The following is a 19,502-nucleotide window of genomic DNA, read 5'->3' as shown; positions in this document are numbered from 1 at the left end:
CTCGCTGGTATCGCCAACTAGCGGATTACGACTTCAACTTTTGCTGGAAATTTAATGAGAAAAGTATTGCGAATAATAGCAAATAATTGTTTCAAATTTATTATTTAATTCTTATCGTGTAATATTTACAATGTAAAGAAGTAATTAGATTATTTTTTTTTAAGATTTTGCTTACTATTTTGACGTATTGACTGGCGAATATTAGTTTCCTTCTTTCCTACTTCTGATACTTTGACAATTATCGTGTAGATGGCGCTTAGATTAATAGATTAATTACTTATAATTTATAAAATGTATAAACGTCAAATTTTAATATTTAAAGCGCAAGTAAATTTAAGGTTAAAATATTTGCGACAGCTTTGGCCAAATAATATGTTTTGATATTAATATTTTTAATTTCCATGTTTTAAATTAATCACTTTGACATTTATGTCAAATTTCCAGCAAACGTTCAGTTACTTGTAACTACTGGCGCTCAAGAACTATTAAATATCCCCTCTACCTACGAGCTCACAGCGGATACTTTAAAAAAAGGTTATTTTTGCTTGGAATCCGTAACCTCAAAAACGGTCAGAAACCGTAGACATAATAAATACCTATGTAGACTGCGCTGCAGTCTAAATTGTTCTCCCAGTGCGACAGAGATTGTGTTTGTATTTAGGGTAGGCATCTCTTTCTCATGGGCGGGATTTATCAAATCGACGGCAGTGGGCAGTGCAGGGGTTTGTCGAATTGCTACGAAAGTTAACTTTAGCTAAGTTGGTGGCATTTTTTTTAATATTGTACGTATAGAGATTTATAAGAGATTTCGAAGTGTTTAATATTAAAGAGTTTAATTGTTTCCGCATTTACGTTGCCGAGTCTTATAACTTTTATTATTTTTAAATTTAAGACTTACACCTCATAATAATTAAACTCTACGCCCATGTTTCGCTGATGTGCACATTTTTGCCAGCACATTAAACTAGATTAAAACATTTTTTTTAAAGCATATTTGCTTCTTTGGTAACGATTAACAATGGTATTAATTTAATATTTATTGTTTGAATACATCAGTTGAAATTATTTCTATATTATTTGAATGTGAAATTTTACAAATAGTTATAATTAATTAATTAAGACCAATCGTTTATTGATTATGAATTCTGTTAATTTAGTTAATTTTAGTTTACTTCTGTTAATTTAGTTAATCAATTTTAATGTAATTTTAATGCGAATAAAAATATTTACAGTTTAGCCAAACATAGGCGTTGCATTTAAATTTTTCGAAAGGTATACTAGTATATATTTCAATAAATTTTTCTTCACAAAAATGTTATTACAATGGAAAGATAAATAATGGACGGACCAGCAAAGTTTTATGTTTTACATACTCAACATCTTCCTAGCACTTATAAGATTTTTTCCATTTGTAGTGTCTTTGTTTCTTGATATCACCAATTTCAATTTATTTATTATCCAGTTTTCATTGATGTAGTTTGCACACTACTACTCTGAAAATATTTGTGGTTGTTGTGTTAAACCACGTACGTCGATTTGTTAGCCAGGAAATCCTTCGCCTTATTGGTCCTCGCTTTCCTTTTACCTTTTCCTGCAAGGTTAGTTGCAGCAATCCATACCTTTCACTGTTCCTCATGATTTGACCGAGGTATTCGATTTTGGCTGTTTTTGTTTTGATTAACAGCTCTTTTTCTTTTTGCATTTTCAGCAAAACACCCTGATTAGTAATGTGGTCGGTATGAGATACCTTTAAATTCGACGATAAAACCAAATTTAAAAAGTCTCAATTTTCTTGCAGGTGGCGTCTGTGAGAGTCCACTTCTCAACTCTGTACAACAATGTAGGAAAGATGTAATATCGTAGTAACCTGATTTTTATGGGTATTGATAAATCATGTCATTTGAATAGCCTAGCTATTTTTTGACATGCAGATCTTGCTTTCTGTATGTTACATTTGATTTTTAGGAATGCCCAATTTTCATTGACATTCGTACCAACGTAGGTCTTTATTTTTACTCTTTCTATATGTTGACCGGTCCACTGATTCGCCCAAATTGCTGTTCCTTCTTAGATATCATCATACATTTTGCTTTCTTAATGTTTTCATTAATTTTTCTGTTCATTAACTGTTAGTGAATACCATAACTGTTAGGGCTTCATAACTGTTAGTGAATACCATAGTGGCGTCTGCGTATCCTGTATGATTGATACATTCTACGTTAATAATAATCCCGGATTCAACATCATCTATTTGTTCTTGAAAGATTTCCTCAGAGTATAATATGCTGTGATGATAGTATACTTCTCTAACCCTACAACTAAAATGCTTGTTTTTATTTGCTTGCTTTTTTCTCAAACATTTATAGTCCCCAAAAACGTTCCTTTACTTTTGTAAAGTGTTCTATATCGTAGAAATCTACAAAAAATCGCTTGGTGAACCGAAAGGTAAAGATATTTTTTATATAATTTATCACTATGTCGCCCACATAAATTGAATTTTAAAGAAAAATGAACTGAATGAACATAACAGCATATCTAGTTAAAAGATCTAAAATCAAAATCCGATATCTTTGCAACGGCTAGTACACCACTTCTCAACCCTTTCTTTTTAACTCTGCACCAAAACCTTACTATTAATGGTTTTAGCGACCTTTCTTGTCCTAAAGCTAGTGGACCGAGGATTTGCCGCAAAATGATTAATGGGGTTTTCTAAAGACCTCGTGTTCCTGCTGAAGTGCTTTATGTTTTAAGATCCGCCGCGGCATTAGATGTGACATCGGAAAAATGGCCGGTTTGACAGAAAAAGACCCCCGGAGTATACTTGTTGAAACCAAGAGAGGAAATAAAATATGAAATAAATTTATAAAAATAGGATAAATGGTTAAAAATTTTGACACAAATAAATAATACTGGGGATCTGATTTCTACACGACAAATACAATGATAAATGATTTCCAAGCTGTGTTAACACATTTATTAGCAATCTGCAGTTTAACCAACAAAGTTTTTAGAGGAAGAACTGCTATTTTTATTTTAAAATTAGTAAATTTATGGAGTTCCTTTTACTAAAAAAAGATATATAGATAGATTCAACAAAATGAAAACAGCATTGGGAGCATTCACCTCATAATGGTCATATCTATAGAATTGCTCAGATGCTACTTATTTTTCAAGTGTCAACTCCGCGACGGTGGTTTCATCGTTGCCGTCAAGGTCCAAGCTTTCATTCCATAAAACAAAGTCAAGAAAACGTAGCACCTTACCAACCTAACTCTTACCTCCACCTTCAAATCTCCTGTGCAGAACACTGTTCTCATTTTGTTAAAATTTGCTCCAGCCCTTTATATTCTGATTTTGATTTCCTGGAAATAATAATTTGTGGAGTTGATCATTGTTCCAAGATATGCCTGTTGGTCCAATCGTTCGACATCATTTCCGTTTATGAAAAGATGATCTAAAATATTTTAATGTTGTTTAAATCAGGATCATTGCCAATTAAACTACTAACTGTGTCACGAAATTCGAGCCACTTTTCAGAACTTCCATTAAGTTTTGGTAAATCAATAGATGGCAATGTGATATCTGGTGATATGTACTCTCAAATGCAGCTAGCCAAATACCCAAGTAGGTGGAAGCCAATAAACCAAAGAAGAAGTAGAAAAAGACATACATAACTTAATAAAACTAGATTAGTAAGAACGTTATACGTACAATTATAACTAAGTGAACCAGCTCTTAAGCTAATGTCCAAAGGTGAAAATTATCTATAAGGGTAATGTACTGTAATATAAATTATAGGTTTCTAGCGATAATTTCCCACCTCTACTAGTTTGTTCTCTTTTATTTTACGACATATTACGTTTTCCATGTTTTCATTATTTTATTTTATTAAAATATGCAATTATACTCGTATGCTCCTAAATCTCCAAATACTGCAAGACATAATATGCATTTATGAAAAACATTAGAAATCCGCAGCAATATTTGCATATGCTTTTTGTATATAATCCAGTCTCTAGATCCTATTACATAATAAATCTTATGTATAATTCTTTTTATTTGTATCTAAACATTCTACTTGAATATTATGAAATGTAACTATTCTTGACGGTGATATATTGTTTACAGGCATGTCAAATGGTGTATTTTTACTTTCTTACCTGCACGGAAGTGCATAAATTGATTACTTCTGCTACTGAATTATTTATTCAACTCAATAAAAACTGCTCCGTACATGCTTTTTCACATGCTATAACCAAGTTTATGTTAATTTCTTTACTAACTAAAGAAACTAGGTAAAATGCGATAAAATTGGTATAAACCTAGTTTGGTACATGGATTTCTATTAAAAGTTAATTCCAAGAGGACACAAAATGTCTACAAAGACAAAAGTATGTCAATTACGATTCGAAGATAAAGTTGGAGATAGACGTGGCCAATATAGAACAAAAATATCCGTGATAAAAAATTTTCGTTCGGTAAACATAGACCCAGAACAACGAATGCAGCAAAAGTATTGTCCTTTTCATGATCATTTTTCAGTGCGTAACAAATGATAGGAAAAAGGTAAGTCCGTGATAATACACATTCATGATATTTTAGTTAAATCTGACTGTTGTCACATTTTATTTTCATTTTGGAATAAAAACAAATCAAATGTGTTCCTTGCATTTATAAAATGGTATATTCTTTGATTTGTATAGTCTTATAAGTTATACAGATTATATTTATAATATTATTATCTAATTATAAATTTTTTTTATTATGGCGCCATCTATCGACAACTAGAATAACTAGAATAAATGTTATAAATGTCACCGACGAAATGTAATCACCTACGTGCCTTTTTTTCTGTCACATACAATTTAATGCGTTAGAAAGAAATCGAAAAACTGTGACGCACTGAAAGATAATCATGAGATAAAGAATATACAGGCTCGGCCAAAAGTTATGGTTGGTATAGCAAAATTTAATGCGATATCTAACAAAGATATACCATCATGTTTTCAGCGAATAGACAAAAATATCAATCGTACTTCCCCTTGTCCTCCCCACCACATTGTTCATGCACGCCCACCAGCGAATGTCAACACGAAACACGATTATTACCGATCCGTATTATAGGTAAAACGCAGGGTTGCTATTATTACATATTTGAATTAAAACATTAAATTGATTTAAAAAATTGGACTGAATTGGGTGAAGATATTAAAAATGAAACACTAGTTGACAAATACTGGTACAAACTTTCTCAAAATCATGGGAAATTTACAGATTCGCAGTTTTATTTGACGAAATTGTAACATAATTTCCGATAAAACACGATAATTTTGGCAACATAGTACCATAATCCTGTCAGTTACTGACACCGCTTCTCAAAGTTGTTGTGCTTTAGTATTGCCAACCAGAGGGACATATCCCTATTTGCGGGAATTTTTAACATAAAATTTGATAATAGGGAAAAAGTTAACCCAAAAGGAAATTTTTGCCCCAGTCCAAAATATTTGAAAATTATTCAACATATCTTCTCAGATTTTGTAAACAGTAAGAAATTTTTTCATAAAAGTGTAAACTTTTAAGGTAAGTTGAGGGAAAAAGTTTGCCGACGGTTGGCAACACTGGGCACATAATGTGCTTAAAGCGACGCGAAGTCCGTTAGCTATTTCTTTTTAAAGGTAGACTTCGAGGTGTTAACATAAAAATTAGGAATTAAGTATAAAATTAGGAATTAAATAGAAATATGCCGACTGTTTATACAACTGAAGAACGAGTACAAATAGTAAAATTGTACTGTCATCCGAACCGTACAATACAAGACACTATCAATGAATTCATTGTAGCTTTTCCAAATAGGCCAATACCTGCCGAAAAAACTGTATTGGCACTTATCCACCACTTTGAAAAGTTTGGCTGTAGGTACTCATGGCAGGTGTAAAACATGCTGCCCACCAGATCAACCTCGCGAAAAGAAAATCTCTCAAGAACGAGAAACTAGAGAAATTCAGGTCTGTCCATTGGCAGAAGCGACGCCGTGTTCTAGTCAACAAATCGCCGATGAAGTTGATTTGAAGGCAAGAACAGTGAGGAATATTTTGAAAAGAAATAAATACCATTGCTATAAAGTGCAGACGACTCAGGAAATATTTCCTGATGATCATTTTAAACGGATGGTTTTTTGTGAAGAGATGATGGAAAGATGCAATAGAAATAATAAATTTTGAAAAATATTTTACCTATTTACAGATGAGTCCTCCTTCACTATTCACAAAAAAACATAATTCATCCGTTGTACGTTATTGGTCTCAGGGAAATAAGCATTTGAGTGTGTCTGTACGTACGACGTACACAGTATCCACAAAAGTTAAATGTTTGGGTTGAAATTTTGGGAGACCATATTATTGATCCTTTTTCATCGAAGGGAGTTGAAATGCTGTCAAATATCTTGAATTATTGCAAAATCAAATTATTACTGAACTTTGTACGTCTTCGAATTAACTTCAACGAACGATGGTTCCAACAAGACGGTTGTCCTGCACATAATGCAAATGCAGTTAAACATTATTTATCTTTAACTTTTGGTGAACGTGTCATTAGTACAGACGGTACAATAAAATGGCCCCCTCGGTCACCCGACTTAGCTCCCCTAGATTTTTATTTTTGGGGGATGCTAAAGAACAATTTGTACGAGCATGAGTAACTGAGAGAAAATATTATCCAACTTAGCCAAAACATATCGGCAGATGAACTCAACGCCATGAGAAATGCGTTGTATAACAGATTTGGTTATTGTTTGCATGAAAATGGTGGATTGTTTGAACAGGGCCGGCGATAACGGGCCTACAAGGGTTGCACTGCAGGCGGGCGCCCCTGTTTGGGGGGCGCCAAAATGAGCATTTGTTTCGGCTGGTGTTATGCAAAATATTAAGATAAAAAAAGTCATTTTTTAAATGTGGTTTAAATTCGTCATTATACCCTAATCTGTGTTTGTAAATTGTGCATATCACTATCACACATGTAAAATATACAAAAATATGCAATGCCGCATAGAAATAGTCTTTCCATGTAGTAGATAATATAATTTATTGGTCAAAGATATCATATTTCAACCAAACAACTTTGCTCTTAATGGGAATGCTTTGTTTATTTTCTCCAAATTTCTTGCAAGTTGTTAGTTTTGTATCAGCAGTTATGAGAGGAAGTGAATGATTTCTAGTAAAACAAACAAGATTGTGATACTGCGTTCTTGCGGTTTGTCTAATTTAAGTATTATGTATTTTACCTTTTAATTTAGGTATCAAGTTAAGGATTAATTCCATAAAAACATATTTAACATAAACATTTTAGTATTATTTCATGTGAATATAATGCAGAATAGTTTGGCAGTTGTATACTCTGCATCTGCAGTTAAAGAATCCAGTGTTGCATTCAATTAATATAAAATTATATTTGTTAAGTACTCATTACTATTATTAAATTACAGTTTCACATTACTAAAGTTAAATTTTTATTTTCATAATCTTAAGGTTTTAAAGTTATTATTTTTAGGTAGGTAAATAAAAATGGATTCAAAAAAAATTATCAAAAAAGCCGAAAAAGAAGAAATGACAAAAAAACTATCTTAGTTCTCTTAGCCAATTTCTTAAAAGAGTTAAAGTGATGTTGTTTTGTCAGATGATGGGTCCAATAAAACTGTACCGAACTTTATTTACCGGGGACATTTGCGGATAGCGGGACACCGACTTAGTCGGTGCCCGGAACACACATTTTTAGGACACAATTCTAAAATCAAGCATTAATAAGCCGAAAAGCTCTTCTAGCTACCTACCCCTAAAATCAGGTAGTTTAACCATATAAAGTAAACCGAGGTAAACAGAGGCCCAGGGCATCCAAGGTAATGTTTAGTACAAAGCCTTCGCATTCGTTATATACTGCGACCGCGACGGGAGGGGGATGGTGGTATAGCTTGGGGGTCAGATAGATATCACTCCAGGTTATGGGCCGTCAGATAGGTACAACTCCAGGTTACGCAGTGTGACCGGTTTGATCTTCGGACATGTGGGTCTCACTGTTCCATTAGAACCCACATAATGTCCCCGAGGCTGGGGCTGTACGAGTATCTGTGTGTATGTGATGTGGGGGGGGGCGCCTTTGCTAGTTTTGCAGGCGGGCACCTTATACCCTAGCGCCGGCACTGTGTTTGAACATTTACTTCCCTAAGAATTTAATTTAGTTTATACTTTCTAATTGTTTGGAATTATTTTTAATTTAAACAGTAATGTTGGAATTATTTTTTATTTGATTTAATTTTTTTAGAACAAATTTTATCTTTTCTAATTAATTTTTATAGAGTTAATTGTATTTTATTTCATTTTATAGAACTAATTTTTATTTTAACACCTATTAGGTACCTACCTCCAAAAAATCTTAAAGAAAATATGGTTTCAAAGATATTACATATTTAGAAAACACCAAATAATATCTTATTTTACATAAAAAACGTAATTTTTCTCCAGTTTAAATTGAATTCAACACACGTTCCCTTAACAGACGAATGCATACTAAACTTTTAAACTTTAACCTTAACCTTTAACAGGTTAGACACAAGTTCGGCTGTGACCACACCCACCTGTGAATGATATACACAACGTTGCCAATTAATATTTTTCTGAAACTTTTTTCTTGTGGCATCTTAATGCAATTTGAGTACTATTGGAAATCAGGCAAAATTTGAATTTAAAATATAAGTTTATTTTGATGTTTAGATTTATACTTCGGAAATCGTTCCTAAATACAAAACATTAAAAAATTTTATTTATTTAAAACGATTTCCGAAGTGACAATCAAAACAAGTAATTGGACTTCGTAAGTCCTAGGTTTTCACCTAAAGTGATCGAAAGTAGAACCTAAAGTCGATATTTAAAATCGACGCAAAGTTATAACTTTGCGTCGATTGATATAAGATTTTACTAATTTGTCGATTGAGTCATTTTTACTAAACTTTCGGTCATAATTATTGTTTAAACAGAACTTAGGTACCCTTCAAAACCGGAACTAAAGATTCAAGCTTGAATTTTCAATACGCTTCGATTGACATGTTACATGTATAATTTCTGCGACTATAATATGGGACTTCCGGTTAGAACTTTTTTAACCGGAAATGATTTAAACACTAAATGTATACGTTTGTTCTTATCTTGCTCAGGTACGTCGAATATTATATCGCTTCCGGTTAAAGCTCTAAAACCGGAAGTCCGAGGTCAAATTTGTCATCTTTAATACCATCTTCGAGTTATAAGCTTTCTTTCGACACCTCACTTGTCATTCTAAACTAAGGATATTCGCGGACGGACGGACACACAGTCTGTCATGAAACCGGAAGTACATATTTGTTCTCGTCTTGCTAAGGCGCGTCGAATAATATATTGCTTGTACTATTCCAGTGACTTCAAAACAGTAATTCCGGTGGCATTTCTAAAATCGGAAATACTAGGTAAAATTTCTAAACTTTAGTAACATCCTGGTATTATAAGCCTTTCATTTAATACCTCATTTGTCATTCCACCTGGTACAATGACGGAGGAGTTGTGTTTGCGGTCGGAGGGACGGACATGGATAATTCAAAGTTTTCACATTATTTCAAAATTTGGTGAAAACAATATTTCTAAGCGTATTTTAAAGAAAAATTGTGGCATATTCCCAATAAAAATAATGAGAGGTCATTTAAATCAATTCGCCCAAATTTGATTGTCATAAAACTTTGTTCAAATGCCGAAAAGACGACATGCAACAGGTCAAGTAAAAACAATAAGTTTGGCAACAATGTGAAACCTCTCCTCTCCAGGTACTTCCACTACTGAAGTTTTGGATAATATTAGGCGGACCTAATATACCTACCTCTTTTTAAAGTAGCTGTTTTCCACTCCCTCTCACGTAAGGTCAATACCAACCATGAAAATTTGCCGACTCGGTATATTATGCAAACGAGCTTTTAATGATGGTCATGTAGTGAAGTGAGTGTGAGGGATACGACATGAACCGCGTAGCCGTGATTTCATTATCAAGCGTACTATCATTATTAACCTGTACGGGTCCACTGCTGAACATAGGTCTCCCTCAGCTCTTTTTATCTCTCTCTGTCTTGTGCTGCTTGCATTCTATTAAAGAGAACACGCTTCAGATCGTCGGTCCATTTGGTTGGCGGGCGTCCTCTGCTCTGTAGTGTTTCTTATTGTGGCCTTCACTCGACACTACGTTTTATCCATCAGTTGTCTGATAACCTGGCGACGTGCCCTGTCTAATTCCACTTAAGCGACCCGATTGTTTCGACAGCTTCTCTTGTTTTTGTTCTACGACGTATTTCTTCGTTTGGAATTCGGTCTCGCAGGGAGACATCCAACATCTGGTGCTTCATAGCCTTCTGAGTTACGCGAATCTTGTTCACTACCTTTTTTTGTTGATACATTTATATTTTAAATATTACAATTAATTAAAATTCATTTGAGGTGATAATTTTATTGCACTTGTTGATAAGGTCCCTGACGTCGATATCCTGGCTGTTATTTTGGTCTAGTCTAGACTGTCTTCTAAGAGCGAGAAGTATGTCAACAACAACAAATTTCAAACTTTTTGGAACAATAATTCGCCCAGTGTTCACTTAATGATCAAAAACATGGGCAATGACGACTTAATATACAGGGTTACTACGAATCTTTTAAAGATTTTATCAATTGCAAAGATCGTAAAATCCATCAAAATAAACCGCCTAGAATGGGTGGGTCTCGTTATGCGGATAGATGACAGTGAACCTGCTGAATTAATCATGGTAAATAGACGGAAGTCAGAAGAAAAAGAGGGCAGCGAGTTAAACTCAGATATCTGGACGATATTCAGAGCGTACAAGAAAGATGAATGATTGGAGTAAGTAAGGGGATGGAGAAGAAAAACACTCGAAAGGGAAGAATGGAAGATTGTTTTTACCTTTAACTACACGCGCTGGCGTATTTTGTACACAATATATAAGAACTCTGCTCCAAATATGTTTAAAAAAATCAATGTGTGTGTGTACTTAGTACGCACGGAAGAAGTTATACTTCTATTACTAATTGCAATACTTAACTCTTTCCAAAAAAAAATAAAAAAAGACAGCAATTGTCGGCATTTGAACCCGGGACCTTTCGATCTGTAGACTAATGCTCTACCAACCAATACACTACGACGCGACGGTATTGTTTTGACGGTTTCTTGGACGTTATGACAATTCACGGTAACAAATAGACGAGGTGAAGTATCAAATAAAAAATGTTTTAATAATACGTTATCTTACTCCCGAGGAAGACAAATCCAAAGGCACAAAAATTATAATAAATATATTTACTAAACACACTAATATATCCTTTCCACACCTTCTTTGGAGTGATACGTACATAACTTACAATATTTAGCAAGGAAGTCCATACTGTCTGTGTGCGCATGCGCGCAGAATAATAAAAATTCATCCACAATCGCGCCTAAAGAAGTATAACTTCAAAAATTTAATTTTTGACCTTGTTTATCTATCTAATCTATCACTGGAATGTGCTTTAAAATTGATTTTAATTTCGTTATAATCGGCGTTCTGAGAAGATCGTAATTACCAATTTATTATTTGTTGTTTCCTGTGGTGTACAAAATACGCCACGGTTGGAGTAATTTCAGTATATTTTTCAATTGTTTTTTATGGCATTGTTATGGCATAAAATATATTTTTATTTATAAACAATACTTTTCTCATGTAAAAAATCACATTTCAAAAATTTTTTTATTAGTAGATAATTTTATTTTTCAAGGGATCAGATTCCATTTTAGAAATCCCAATTGGCTTACTGAGAAGGAACTACAAGCATTCGTTGATGCTGAATGAGGTTTATAACAAACAACTAAGTGTATTTTTGCAAAACAAAAATAGACAAAACCGCTGTTTTTAAGTGTATTCTCTTGTGGTTTATAAAGTACGCCACGTGTGTACTTATGTTATAACTTGATGCGCGGGTAGTTAAAGGTTAAGACAGGTCAATGCTTACGGAGGACTGTAGCACCAACTGATGATAAGGAGATCGAAAAGCTTGAGCTTCCAGAACAAGACCTGACTCATTCGGTTGTGAATATAGATACAATTTGAACATTTTCAAAGAGAGAATCAACCAATAAGCAAATTTGGAAGAACTTCAAGATAACTTGTAAACAGCTTAGCAGTGAAATTGACAATTTTACGGTAGATATTTATGCTGAATGTAGAAACAGTTCAATTAGAGCTTAAACTTTAAATAGCAGTAGAGAATTTACAATGATTGACGAACAGCTTTACGACGATTTGAAAACTTTAAAACATAACCTAAAGCCCGCACTTCACTCTCGCCGAAGTCGATCGAGGTTCAACAAGTACGAGAGTGTAGACGGCCACCTTGTGTAACTTTGCCTGACTTCGTTCTACTTCCATTCTCTGTCGGTCTGGTCAAAGGGATCTTTGTCTGTATCGCACCGCCCTTTGTCGGTATCGCACTTCCTCGCGAAGTAGAACGAGTGTGCAGAGAGGGTACTTCGGACTTCGGTCAACTTTGGTGAAGTAACTTCGCCGAGAGTGTGGAGCCCGTTTAAGATTGAAGAATACGATAGAAATTTTTATCTTCCCAGTTGTTACTCCTTTTTATCTAGTATGAAACTAATGACTTTAATAGAAAAAAACTTTGCATTGTTGGAATTATTAAATTTCAATAAACAAAATATCGTTTTATAGGTTAATAAACCTCTCTTGAATATTTTTGTCTAAATGCCTGCATGAATCAGTCAATCAATCGTTATCTCGAGTGGTTTTCACTGAAGTAGACTAATTTTTAAAAGGTGGTATTAATTGTGTAAATATGTCGAATAGACATCGAAAACAAAACACTGGTTTACCGTGGAAGAGAAAGTACCAAGTGTTATTTTGTGACTGTTGTTTTTCAAAAAAGGTTTGGAGATGTCACAGACGTGCTCAGAGTAAGACTGAAAAAAAAAGGATCAAAGGTAAGGTTTGTTGTTGTTTCTAAAATACAGATACGGATAATTTTAACCTCAAAAATAGCATAATTTGATTATGCTGTGAGTTTGGTATGTGATTGCTGTGTGATTTGGGTCATATTAGTTATAAAATCTTAGTTATCCGGTCGAAATTGGTCAATCATCGTTATGTGTGGATGATTGTTGTATCCTCTATCATGATTTTTGTCTTTACGATGATTAACTGCAGACCAATCATTTGACTTTCGTATTCAACCAGTCATAATATGAGATCAATTCACTGTTTTTGACTTTTTGCAAGAAGGGCTGAGTCAGCTGCAAAACTTAGATTGTTTATTTTTTGGACATTTATTGAGATGTCCTTTTCCTATCCTTCAAGCGCTCTTCTCCTAATATGTTCTACATATATGTTGAAAAATTCTGGAGACCGTATACCTACTTGTCTGAAAACCTTGTTCTGGATGGGATTCATTTGAGAGTATGTGAAGCACTTTAACTCTTCCAGTAGTGTGTTTGTATAGTTCAGTTATAAGTGAAACTAACTGTTGTGGTACGCCTGAATGTTAGTATCTACCATAAGTGTTGCCAAGTGACCTAATCAAACGCTTTACGATAATCTATAAACCTAGTGGGATATTGAGTTCCCTAGATTTTTCTATTATTTGTTATAATTTCAAGGTGTTCTCGAGTACCTCTACCTTTGATAAATTCAGTTTGTTCTTGGGGTATTTCTCTTTGTAGGAAAGTTTTCACTCTCTCATTGATTATGCGTAGTATTATTTTACTGGCATGAGAGAAATAAGAAAGATAGTTCCATAGTTGTCACATTTATGGAAGCTGCCTTTTTTATGTATTGTCGTTATTGTAGATTTTGTCCAGTCGTCAGACCATTGCATTGGTTAGAATGCATTGCATATTTTGTTGTGAAGCAATTTTATTCCGATTTCTTCTGTATCTGTGAGCACATCTGCTGTTATCATATCTGGATCTGATGCTTTATTGTAGGTACTTAAGTTTACTGATCTTCAACTAATTTCATTCTCTAGTATATTAGGTACATCTTCCATTTCTTCAGGGGTTTGGTGAACAAGTACCTGTTGTTGATCATCTTTATATAGATCCCGGCAATATAATCTCCATGGATCTCCATCTCCAAATATTAAGATTTTCAGTTTAGCATTTTTATCATGGGTTGTCTTCCATACTTTAACATTTCTAATACTATTTCCTCTTCACCTGGAGCTTTTATGTCTATTGTGTTTTTATTTCTTCCTCTGGTATATCTGATATGTCTTCAAATCCAACATTTTTACTATTTTTTAGGTGTTTTTCGTCTTTACCTGGTGGTACTTTTGCTTTTGACTCACATAATGTTTGTAGTCCAGGGCGCATCTGTTTGGAGATGGACGTTGAGAGGTGACTCAAATTTTTTTGCAGAAATCGCTTGAAAATAACTCAAATAATATTTGGGTTATCCTCCCACTCAAAATGGTCCGGAACATTGTTTAAATAATCAAAATGTCAAAATATGAAGGAAAAATTCGATTTTTTTTATTGGTTTTTTGATTATAACTTTAAAACTATTCATTTCGGAGAAAAGTTGTACTAACATAAAAGTTGCGTAATTAAATTTACTATAATATAGAATTGGTTAAAAATTTAAAAAATAGTCACCCTTGTTGCAAAATAGCAATAATTGCGAAAAAAACTATACAAAGCAAGTATTCGCATTTTACGTTTTTCAACCATTTATGCTAAACTTAGGACCTCTATATTTTACCCAGAAAAACTTTATGATTTAGTAGAATAACACTGTAAATTTCATTAAGATCGGTTTAATAGATTTTGCAAAATAAATTTTGCAATCCAGCTTTCGCAAAAAAATTCATTTTTTAAAATGTTGCAGGACTGAAAATAAAGCATATAGCAAGTAGAATTTTTCTTTTTCTTATAGAAGTGTACTGTACCTTTCATTTTAAATTTGCAAAATTAAAATCGATTAATTACCACGGCGTCAGGATTTTTTTTAAATAAACATTAATTTTTGGTGCTACGCGCAGGACAGCGGTGTTCGATTCACACAAGTTGATTTCCACCAAAATTTCTTCCAATATTTATCTAATGTATTATTTTCTTATTCTATATTTTGTTGTATTTTAATATTTTAATTCCACAAAAATCAAACTAATTTTATTATTGTCTGTGAACTATTGTTTAAACAATTGCATATGTTTAAAAATAATAAACTTTTATTCTCTAAGTTAAAATATATGAACAAAGAAAGTTTTTGCTAAAAAAAGTGTTATTTCAAAGGATAGAGTATGTGTTTTTATTTTGCAATAAACAAATTTATTTGTTTGTATCGAAATGTAATAAAAATTAAAATGTGTCAATCACTATCAAAGGTCATTGGAATGCCCAATCAGAGCAAACTATCCGCTGTCCTGCGCGTAGCACCAATAATTAATTAATTAATTTAAAAAAATTCCTGACGCCGTAGTAGTTAATCGATTTTAATTTTGCATATTGCAAATGAAAGATACAGTACACTTCTATATGTAAAAAAAATTCAACTTGCCATCTACTTTATTTTCAGTCCTGTAACATTTTGAAAAAATGAATTTTTTTTTGCGAAAGCTGGATTGTAAAATTTATTTTGCAAAATCTATTAAACCGATCTTATGAAATTTACAGTATTGTTTTACCGTATCATATAGTTTTTCTGGGTGAAATATGAAGGTCCTAGGTGTAGCATAAATTTGTATGTTTTTTCGCAATTATTGCTATTTTGCAACAAGGGTGACTATTTTTTAAATTTTTAACCAATTCTATATTGTAGAAAATTTAATTACGCAACTTTTATGTCAGTCCAACTTTTCTCGGAAATGAATACTTTTAAAGTTATAATCAAAAAACGAAGAAAAAAAATCGGATTTTCCCTTCATTTTTTGACATTTTGATTATTTAATCAATGTTCCGGACCTTTTTGAGAGGGAGGTTAACTCAAATATTATTATTTAAGTTATTTTCAAGCAATTTCTGCAAAAAAATTTGTGTCACCTCTCACGTCCAAATGTACTAATATTTTTACAGATGCGCCCTGGTTTATTGATAGTAATTGTCTATCATTATGGTTATTTTATGAATTTCTGCAATTTACTCGTTTTCATCATTAATTGGTTTTGTAATTATATTTCTACCTTTGCTTGTTTTCTTCTTCCACCTTCGTATGGCTTTGTTCACTTGTAGTATTTCATTTAACTCTGTTATTTTGTAATTCCTTGTCATCTCTAGACTTTTCTTAATTGCAGAGGTCGGGGCAATAAGGGACCTAAGCCTCATTTGAAAAGGTTTGAGTAAATCACGTTTAAAGTTTTTGACAAAATCTTGAAATCATATTTTTATATTTTATAATGTTTACCTTAGTTCCTTATATGCATAATAAATTATTAAATATATTTTTTCAAAGAAAGATACAAAATGAAACTGCATTTTTTAGAAAAAATTTATTAAACAAATAAATGAGGCGCTCAGAGCAACAGTGGCCTAACCCACATCACACAATTTTACCAAATCGCTTTTACTACATTAAAGTTATGCATTAGTTAAGTATTTTCAGATGCATATTGGCTTAACGACCTTCTACACCTTCGTTGCGGGGTATGCCTCTCAGAGGAAAGGGGGAAACTTATATGTAAGCGAAAGTTGGTAACAATGCATTTATAGCAGAATACTCAAATCATATGTTTCAGTATTGAATACTTTATAAAAATAAATTATAATAAATTACGGAAATTACGGAATAAATTGCGGAATTAATTATAATAAATAAATTAAAAATAAATGATACGGTAAACAATCCTCATTTTTTAATATGTTATTCCTTACAAAAAAAGAATGTGTGTGTACTTTGTACGCACGTAAAAAATTATACCTCTATTATATGATTTCTTAAAAATAAATATACTTTAAACAGTTTGTTTTAATTTTTTTTAAACACCGAACTAATTTTGTGCTTACCGCTTTCAAAAAAATAAAAAAAAGTATAGGATTGCACTGGATTCGAACTCACGACCTCTCGATCTCTGGCCGAATTAGTCGAGGCATTGAAGCACAAAAAAAGGCCTTACTCTCGATTTTTGGCGCAGTAAGACGGATTTTAATGCAGTTTGGTGCGTTGTATTCGTGAGAATGTCAGGAAATTTTGTGAACTATTGTAATGAATAAGAAATCTGAAATTGCATTTGTGCATAAGAAAAATTCATTTCAAAAGTGCATTTTGAAATAGACAATTATTATAAATTTGCAACCCGGTAAATAGTTGGGCAACATCCAGATTAATTATTTTAATTATTTTTAATTATTTTTAATCATTTATAAGTCCATATAATAATAGTCTAAGATGTTAATAACCATTAATAATAAACAAAAAAAATTTCCTTATGTGGTAATCGAACCAAGTACTAACAGGTCCGTAGCTAAATACACATACCGCTAATCTACGCAGACACTTGCTAGACAACGGCGATATTAGGTATAAACAAAACAAATTGGTAAGTAAAAATTGTAAAGACAATTACTACATACTTAAATGTATTATAAAATTAATATATTCCTAAATTTTAGAAGAAACATTCGTAAATAGGTATTATTAATATATATTAATGTTACTAAATGAAATATAAATATTTTGACGTTTCACAATTTGACAATTCACTTTTAACTGCAGTATCTTAAAATTTTTAAAGCACCGGTGCTTTAAAGTAGCATTTTTAACGCTCCTATGGAGTGCTATAAATTGCATTTTTAACACGTTTGTAGAAAAATATATTTAAAAACACTAATATATTCTTTCCACACCTTTTCTGGACTGATAAATACATAAATTAAAACATTTAGTAACAAACTCCATACTGCCTGTGTGCGCAGATTACTAAAATTTCACCCTCAATGAAATCGCGCCTAAAGAAGTATAACTTTAAAAAGGCAGTATAACTATTGACTAACCTTTGTTGTTTCTCTTCCCACAAATTTTAAAACGCAACAACCATACATAACCAAACCGTCAACCGTCCACCGTCCACACCACAGCTGTGCTACAGCTGCCATATTGGATAATTTTTGACATGTCATTTGAACATCCAATCAGAACAAAGTTATAATGCGCATGCGCCCGGATCGTAGGTTTTAACATATAAAAATTCACCCTCATATCGCGCGTAAAAAAGTATAACTTCAAAAACCTTTAATTTAAGCACAAATAATTTAAAATCCTAAATTTGGGTCAAAAGTTATTAACTTCTTAAGGATTCCCATAAGAGCCCGTGTTAAAACTTAATTTTGTCCCTTAATATTAATTAAACGGCACGGTAAAACAATTTTTTAAAAATCAAATCTTAGTTATTTGAAGTAAACTATAACATACTAAAATTTCATGCAAATCCATAATTCTTTGCCGAAGGTGTAGAACGTCTTTAAACAATTATTGGTTGATCTACTCTGCATCTGAAAATATTTAAATAAGGGATAACTTTAATGTAATTAAAGCGTTTTGGTAAAATTGCTGGATGTGGGTTAGGCCACTGTTGCTCTGAGCGCCTCAAATGTGACTTATGACCTTTTTGGAAATAAAATGAATCAATCTGAACTCAAGAATATACCTACAATATTATTTTTTTAATCGGTTTCATCATCCCTGTCTACTTCCTCTGCTTCATCAACTTGGTTATAGTCTTGTTCAATGTTACTTGTACTGATTCCAATAATACTGAGGTAAAACTGCTGGTTTATGAGAGGAATATATTGTAAAAGTTCCTTTATATCCTGAATTTTTTTGATGCCCAGTACTATTTTTCCTCCATATATATATATATATATATATATATATATATATATATATATATATATATATATATGGATTCCGACTTTAGGAAGCCAAAAACGCTATATCGCACCGGTCATACGAAGCCCGACACCTCCTTACGAAGCCCGGATTCGGGCTTCGTAATTCTTTAATGTTATTTCCCCAAAAAACGTACTTTACACCATCTCTCGATATTTTAACCAAGCTCAGAACATGTGAATACGCTTGGGCTTCATATATATTCGGACAAATTTTAGAAATGTACCATAGGTAGCTCTGAAATCATGATTAACAATACGAAGCCCGGGCTGCTTATGCCTGGAATTATTATCAAAACATACACTCGTAGTTCATGGTATCTACCACCAGTTTGCGCTGCGAAAAGAAGTATATACTCTGTAGAAGTTCAGCAGCGTTAGGAAGCCCACATTGAGCTACCGATTATAAGAAGCCCTGAAGTTTGGCAACGTTTTTGCATATTCCTCAAAGTACTATTAGCTTGTAAACATTTTTATTATTACCTGGCAATGCACATTTTTTGTATTTTTGGGTCGTTCATCGTCATTAATCTTGTGTACTAAGACTCCCGAGAACAGATTATGGT

General features: G+C 32.7%; 1 protein-coding gene across 2 annotated transcripts in view; it reads left to right on the top strand.

The window, feature by feature from the left end:
- Nucleotides 1-19,502, top strand: part of LOC126884758 (1-phosphatidylinositol 4,5-bisphosphate phosphodiesterase epsilon-1-like) — an 890,827-nt gene that overhangs the window by 487,521 nt on the left and 383,804 nt on the right. The gene's annotated exons all lie outside the window — the stretch shown is intronic.

The sequence above is a fragment of the Diabrotica virgifera genome, chromosome 5, assembly GCF_917563875.1.
Source record: "Diabrotica virgifera virgifera chromosome 5, PGI_DIABVI_V3a".
Lineage (NCBI taxonomy): Eukaryota > Metazoa > Arthropoda > Insecta > Coleoptera > Chrysomelidae > Diabrotica > Diabrotica virgifera.
This window is presented reverse-complemented; position numbering and strand designations above follow the sequence as displayed.